Source organism: Strongylocentrotus purpuratus, unplaced genomic scaffold (assembly GCF_000002235.5).
Source record: "Strongylocentrotus purpuratus isolate Spur 01 unplaced genomic scaffold, Spur_5.0 spur5_scaffold_6, whole genome shotgun sequence".
NCBI classification, from domain to species: domain Eukaryota; kingdom Metazoa; phylum Echinodermata; class Echinoidea; order Camarodonta; family Strongylocentrotidae; genus Strongylocentrotus; species Strongylocentrotus purpuratus.
In genome coordinates, this window is record NW_022145612.1 from 44,034,337 (window position 1) to 44,042,251 (window position 7,915).

The window sequence follows — 7,915 nt, forward strand, 5'->3', positions numbered from 1 at the left end:
TCAATGAGGAATGGGCAACAAGGGAGTTGCACGAAGAGTCATACTCATAGATAAATGCAGGGACCTATACTGTTAAAAGAATGGTTCTTTATCATTAATCTTTGGAATTAACTTTTTAAGAGACAGCTATTAAACTTCAACAGTGAGTCCTATTAGCTATATGTATATTATCAAGTTCATGCCAAAAGAATGTTCATAGCCTGCACAGAAGTCATTCAAAAACATAAGTCCAATCTTTTTCTCAAATATCAAAACTCTTCGCAAAAGAACACGGTGCAAAATTAAATTTTGAAGTTTAACCAAACTAAGGTTTTTCTAAATACAGCAAAATCTAGAGACCTTGTTAATCTCCTTTAGTTTGTCTTCCTTAATGAGTTATCACATCATAAATTAACTTGTAAAGAGACCCTTCTGCAGATCAATTTTTCTAACTGAGCAAAGAGCAAATGTGTAAATGATATCTATATTGTTGCTGGCATTACATAATTAAATTACCATAGTTTCTCCTAATATCCTTTACATCCCATTATACTATTTTAGAACCTTCATCTGTACATTTAAAATGTACAACACATTTAATGGTACATTCAAATATGTGAAGTATATTTATGAGTAATTTACAATTGCATAAAGAATGTTTACTTATATCTTTATGATTCTACTTAGGATATTATTTAATCATGTAATTACTTTGGTAAGATTTGGCCATTGGGCTGATATTCATATTTTTGAATAAATATATTTAAACTATCAATTTCAATTTCAATTTCATTTCTGTTTCCACCAAAACATTACAAATCAGTTATAATCATTTTCAAAAAAAAAATGGAATAGGAATAAGGAATACATATTGGAAACAGAGGGGTCCACATAAAGCAATGCTTGTACAATTGTAGACTAAGGCTGTGCACAACAGTGTAATGAAGTACCCGAGTACACTCCCAGGCTTACAAGTGAATACTCGAATATTCGAATGCCATGTTTTTTTATAATTTTTTTGAATTTTTTTGAATTTTTTTGATTTTTTTGATTTTTGATTTTTGATTTTTTTGATTTTTTAAAAAAAATTTTTTGCCACCACCATACCACTGGAGCAGTATCCCAAGTCCATCGCCGAAAAACGCATGCAATTTTACTTCGAGTTGCAGATGAAGGCGCTGATTTAATAATAATAATAACAGTAAACAATGCTGTTTTAAAAACCAAAGATGGCAGAATAATCCATTTTCCTCCAAGTCCAAACAGAAATCTGGACATTTGGTCCCAGTTTCTGAGTGGTGAGTTTGACAGTGCTTGAGTTGGGAAACATTTTTACCGACGACATCATGCCAGCAGCCGCCGCTCTCCCTGGGACAGCTAACCGTCGGCCTGGGAATTTTTTTTTTTTTTTTACGGCCGAATATTTGACTACGAGTAATCGTACTCGAGTAATTGTCAACCGTGCTACTTGTCGCAGCCCTATTGTGGACCCCTCAAATAAAAGTTAGGAATAATGAGTAATTAAATTAACAAATTCGTAACTACAAAAAGGAACTAGAAATACGAAAAAAGGAGATGCCACAGTGATGAAAACACTACAAGAGAGAACTTTACATGACAAAGATAGGAGAACATGGTCAAAATACAAAAAGTAGACAATGCCAAAAAAGAAGTGAAAGATCAGGGTACAGATATTGATACAAAAGGATGAGCTGCATATGGGGTTGAGAAGAAGATGTGGAAGGAGATTTGCAAATTAGAAAGGAGATATACATGTGAGGGCACAATATAATACATGTATATAAAATTACATTATCATCATCATCATTATTGTCATTACTGGTATTATCATATTTATTATTACTATTATTAATATTTAATACCGGTATTAATATTATTGTTATTATATCAATTTATAATTCATTTTACAGATGCTTGCAAACTTTTTTCCACTAAAATTCTCAGCATCCTATCCAACATTGAGTCACAAACCCTTCTCTTTGATGTTCATATTGTGCCACCAGAGAATACACTGTTGCCTGCACACATTGATAATTTGATTACACTTCTAGATTAATTGGCCCAAATGTTGTTAATTCTGCTGATAATGGAAAAAAGAGAAATCCTTAAATGAGATGACCTTTCTAATACTCTCTCTCTCGACATGTGGAGGTAGTTTGAACTAGCATTTGGTTTAAGTTTTGCATAATTTGTTGATTTTAGCAGATTCGTAATTCAATTTCTAGAATGTTAGTCTTTAAAATAAGAATTGCACTCAGAATTGTAGGTCAACAACAAACCAAATTTAAGCAACTACACAAAATTACATCAACAGAAGCGAGCTAGACAGTTATGAGCTAATATTCCAGAATTGGTAAGCAAAATACACTTCTTCATTCAATTTTTCTATGAAAAGGCTGAAGTAGATGAATGACTAGTTCAAGAAGATACAGATGCAGAGAATCTGAGGAATCTATCACAGGCTATAAATGTTCAATTCAACCTTGGAAAAGCCTCATTTCAAATCACCTGGCTTTACATACAGTACACCTAGGTATCAACAAGCTTTCCAGGAATAGCCAAAGTCACTGGCAACAAGAGCTTGCTCTTGAATTGGGATCTCATGAGCTAATTGTTGCAGCGTGAAAATAAGATCTATTACCCTTCACTGGATCATTTGGGCTCTGCTTGGTCTTTGTTTGGGGAAACAACTACAGCTGTGTTGAGAAACAGGGTCAAGGGGCAGGCAATAGGACCCCAGTCGGGACAGATTGGAAACAGAAAGGACTAGAATGGAGCCATCTTCTAAGCTAACGAGGGATTATACCCCGTTTGGAACTCAGGCTGTCGTGCACAAGCTAAAGCAAGGATAGGCATGAAGGTCAAAGTGTTGAGAGAAGAGCTTGCCATCTCGCAAGTCTGATTGCACTTTTCCAATGCTGCTCCCCGGCGCGCCCTAGTGTGTTCTCAGCGTCTCAGAGGGGAGAACAAGGAAGAACGGCTTTAGAGGACTAAGACTACAGAGTCTTGGTGACTCACCTAAGGTAGACACACTGGCGACACGAGAGTCGGTTGTAATGAGCACACGTCGCAACGGTTCTTCGCAACATCACCAAACAAGTGCAGTGGGTAATTATCACTTGCACGCATGGCAAATCACATCCCAGCACTGGGCTGTCAACAACATAGCCAATGACTTCCTCCTCCTCATCGCCTTCAAGACTCTGACCTTCCATAGAAACCAAGGAATAAGATGAAAAACTGAGAAGCTAAGACACCCTCACACTCGCCAGAGTGCCGCCTGCCTTAGCGCCGCTGAGCCTCAAGACCCTTCTCCTCAATGACAACCAGCTCCTCAGAGGCGGAAGCTGGAATCCCATGTGGACATCACTCTGCCAGGGGTTGGGCTCTCTTCTCGTAAGAAAAAGAGAGAGAAGAAAAGTGTCAACATGGTTGATACATTTCCTTTCCAATTTACCCCTACTACTATAAATAATCGCATCAAACGCAGTCTTAGCACGCACACATTTTCAAAATCTTGCAGGTATCTACGCTCTCATTAACCAGGGAAAAAATGAATACGTTAACTTTTAACGAGATGGAGGGAGGAAGCAATAAGCCTACAAATCAAATACAATCATAACATCTACTAACTAAGACATAAATCTTGAGCGTGTTCCAATGTAGCTCTCTTGTTCGTTCTGATGAGTCAATTGGGTTTGGGGAAGGTTTTAATAGAGACCTCCTGAAGCCGCAAGCAAGTCTTCCTGCTTCACGCTCCTGTCCCTTAGTTGACTTTGACAACTTCTCAAAGTATGCTCACAACTTTGATTCCCATGCGGCTCACCTGACTAAATCGGAAATTTGGCTCTCTGGAGAGCCCAACCTTTCAAACATGGGACATATTTTACCCACTAAGTCAATCTGAACATGCTGGCGACTTCAAATAACTTAGTCTTTAAATCAAAAACTTTTCTCAACTTTTGAAAATACAAAATATGCCATTATTTCAAAGACAGCACTAGAGAGTTAATAATAATTTATCCAACCATGACGTACAGAGTTCACTAATAAAATGGATGACTAAAGTGCATTTTTATACTCTCTCTCTCTCTCTTTCTGATTTCCTTTCTCACCCACTGATCTGTTTGAACCCCCCCCCCCCTACATCGATCTCCATCACCCCCACCCCACCACTATCTCTCCCCATATCATGAGAATTTTGGGTACTCGCCAAACCAAAGTTCAAGTAAGAAAACATCCCAGCTCAAAGTCATACTTGTGTCAAGGTTCTTCTAATTTCCCCCCTGATATCTGACAGGTTATGTCAAGTGGAAGTTTTCAATCGCGGCTCAGTTCTACAAGGAAACATGCGGACTTTGAATTATAATCCAGTTGAAATAAACCTGTTATATGCTGTTAAAATGGGAGTCACAAAAGCACAATTCCAAGCCACAAGACTCAAAATAAGATTCATGTACTTTGGTATTAAATACTCAAATACCTTGTATATTCAAATTTGGAGAAATGTTTGAAAATGAATCAGGTTGTTTGATATCTGTCCAGACTGTTAGTTGACAGTTGCAACAATGTCTATGTTTAGAAATGATATACATATTTTTTCCATTTAAATCTGTTCATAAGGTGTTTGTTTTTTTTGTATTGCAAACTGATAAGTCAAAGAAATGCTGATAAAAAAGCAGCATTCGTCCTTTTCTCTGCTGCATTATCTAAAACTTAAGCTGTGTTGAGCTAATACTAATAGCGCCTAAAAATGTAAGGTTTTATTTCTAGATAAGCAATTATCAAGTATTATAAGTGGTGGAATTCAATGTCTATTTTCACTACTTTAAACAGAATTTGTAAGCAAATAGATTTTAAATTAGAGTGCAATTTTTAACAAAAGAAGAACCCAATATTTTTCTTTGATTTCTATACGTGAAACACATAAAAATAAATAATACTATCGAATTTCAGTTTCCTTGGTTATTATCTCAGTCCACAATCTTTTTGAATATTAATTGAATATTGTCCCTGTATTTAAAATAGTACCGATACCTTTATTTGTAATGCAACAATGTTGGCGGTCACTATTGTCTGTTAAAATGTTGCCTGTGGCATCTACATGTACACAGGAGGATTTGGCATTTTGCAGATAAAAAGGAAGTCCCAATGAAATTACATGAGACAGAACAATTCTGTTTTGGTATTTTTTCCCAATTATCTATGTTAATGTGATGAGACAAAAAGGGGATTCTATTTTTGTCAATCTCAGTGGGCATAGAATATGTTGTTGCCAATAAAGTATATTGCGTGTGATTTCAAGCTTCCAACATAACTTGGACATTATTGTTTAATTCTGTAACATTTTCTGGCAAGAGTATGGTCACAGATAAAGGGGGATCTGAAAAGTATTGTGTTAGAGAATGCAGTTTACATATACCAGACATTCTCATTAAGACTTTGAACATTTTTTCCAATTTTAAAGAGAAGGAAACCCAACAAAAATTAGCTGATAATCTTATTAAAAATTTGCCAACCAGTTAAACAAAAAATATTGAAAGTATTTGTATTTGATTATTTAGCAAGGAAAACATCGCCAAAACTTATAGTTTCCATGCCAGCCATTCTTACTCAGCTGGGAAATGCAACCATAATGATGGTTTTAGAATAGGCCATTCTGTTAGTGCTTCAAATAAATGGACATTCTTTCATTACATGCTGTGACAAGATATTTGGTTCAGCTGTTCGGAACAGCGGAGCATGACTTTCTTTAGCCAATATTCAGAGGTTTGGCAAATATAGCAACATCTGATTTATGGATAGTAAATTGTATCTATAGAGATGCTAATAAATTATGCAGAGCATGTATTAAAATGAAACGGTGCAAGACCAGGGCCAGGGTGTAAAACCAGGGCCAGGGTCCAGGAGAGAAGCAGGATATATTTTAAAATTAGTACCCGGTAAATACCTCTGAAAAGTGTTTGCAGAGATGTCATTAATTAAAGGATGATCAATATTGTGGAATATTAACAATTTACCATCTCTATGCCCTTTGCTCTTCTTCCAGGGCAGGCTAAAAAAATAAGAATTTTCATTTGCCTGACAAGAATCTTTTGAATTCATGGAGAAAGAAGAGCCCAGAACTAATTTACATAGATGCCATTAACAATCCTTTTAACCTCTGAACCTATCTGAATGTGCACCAATTGTATGTCTATTATTGGATACATGAGTGGGCTTTCAGCCTCTGTCTCACATATCAAAGAGCCTAGAGTCTTGGCCTTGACTCGACTCTTGCCATTTGGGGGGCTCTCAAGCCATTTTTAAAAGAATACAGCGAGAAATACAATGCTCAGCTCCGTGAACGTGTGTATGTACACGTACAAGCACACGCAACAAACAATACATGGTTAAATGTTATTAGCGTAACTCGGCAATGGCCTGGGATTCGTGCACAAAAGTCACTGGACCTAACAATCGCAAGTTACTGTCGATCCCTAATTACGAACATCAGCATGATAAATGGCCTCAAACATCGAGTTGCTTACCTTCAAATCGAATCCACTTCATCTGTGCACAAAGCAGATAACCCTCAAACAGTTGTTAGAGGATTACAAAGCGCTTATTTAGGTGGAAATAATGGTCGCGTGCCGCCGATCTAGGCACGCCAGGTATTAAACGAACAGGTGGTATCGTATCAGAGGAAGGGAATCGATCCGTCCCCATCGGATTATTCGGCCAGCTTCGATACTCTTATGAAGTGCTAAAAGATTGAATCGTTTGTCTGCGCACCACATTCATTAACTTGAGCTATCATGGTTTTCACAGAATTTTTTTAAAAAGTAGGCCTATGTTTTATTGAATCAAAATAAATCACAATACTAACAATTAATTGGAGAGTCGTTAAAAATCAAGAGTATCACAATTCATAAAATAGGGCAAATCAATATTAAAACGTTAATTGCAACATGATAATACAAAATAAATACAGCAGGAATGCGAGTAGATAGACACAAAAGAACCTCCATCTACGAATATGAGCAGCTTCTTTTTGGGGGGAGGGGTTGTAAATTTGCCTGTAAGAATCCAATAATTAATCAGAAGAAACCGGTACGTTCTGAATTTTTCTTGGTCATATTCAAACGTTTTTTACACATGTGCTGCTCAAGATCACCTCATGGTATAGGCCGACAATGAAAGCTCGATGAAAAATGCAATTGCCACTGTTTAAAGTTAACTCAATATTCCTTCCCCGACACCAAAAATTATATATTTTGATATATTTGAGTCAATAGTAGGCCTACATTTTCTTTAATTTCATTTTCATTTTCTTGCATTATTACCCTAGAAGGGCCTATAGTTTATCAAATTTGAGTTTCGTCATCCTTGTAACAATTCCCCCTTCGCTTTTCCATGTTTTGTTGCAGTGTTGGGGGAGGGGTGGGGCGGGGGGTGGGTCCCACAATATGCAAGCATGTGACGCAGTTGATTTCGCTTATATTTGTTTTCCTGATGATCAAACTTCCCCCTCCACACACACAAACAGAAAAAATGATATCGGGATTTAGTCGTGAAAAAGAAAACTCTTATGTCGCAAAGTTTAACCCAACCTAATTTTATTATGAGGAAAGACAGCAATTACATGAAGCAATGGGAGAAGATTGTATCATTTTACTCCTAAGCCCATGCAGTGCCATGTGCAGATGAAGATTTCGAAGATGCCTAAACACTTCTATTTCAACTCATATGTATACAGTCCTCAAAGCGGCCCACTTGAAACTTGAAGATTGTAAACACTTATCTTCAGACATCCACTTCCAACTTCATAGGGTGGCATATACTCCTCATGCTCATACCGTGGTGCGAACTTTTTACTTGTAACCATGAGAATAGGGCGAATAAGTGCCGATTGTCTATCAACTGTTCCAATAAA

General features: G+C 36.8%; 1 long non-coding RNA gene across 1 annotated transcript in view; it reads right to left on the bottom strand.

The window, feature by feature from the left end:
* Positions 1–6,980, bottom strand: part of LOC105440448 — a 43,819-nt gene extending 36,839 nt beyond the window's left edge. The window contains exon 1 of the long non-coding RNA XR_971646.2: positions 6,531–6,980. This is a non-coding gene — a long non-coding RNA (uncharacterized LOC105440448). The remainder of the gene's footprint in view (positions 1–6,530) is intronic.
* Between the last annotated feature and the right edge of the window lie 935 nt (positions 6,981–7,915).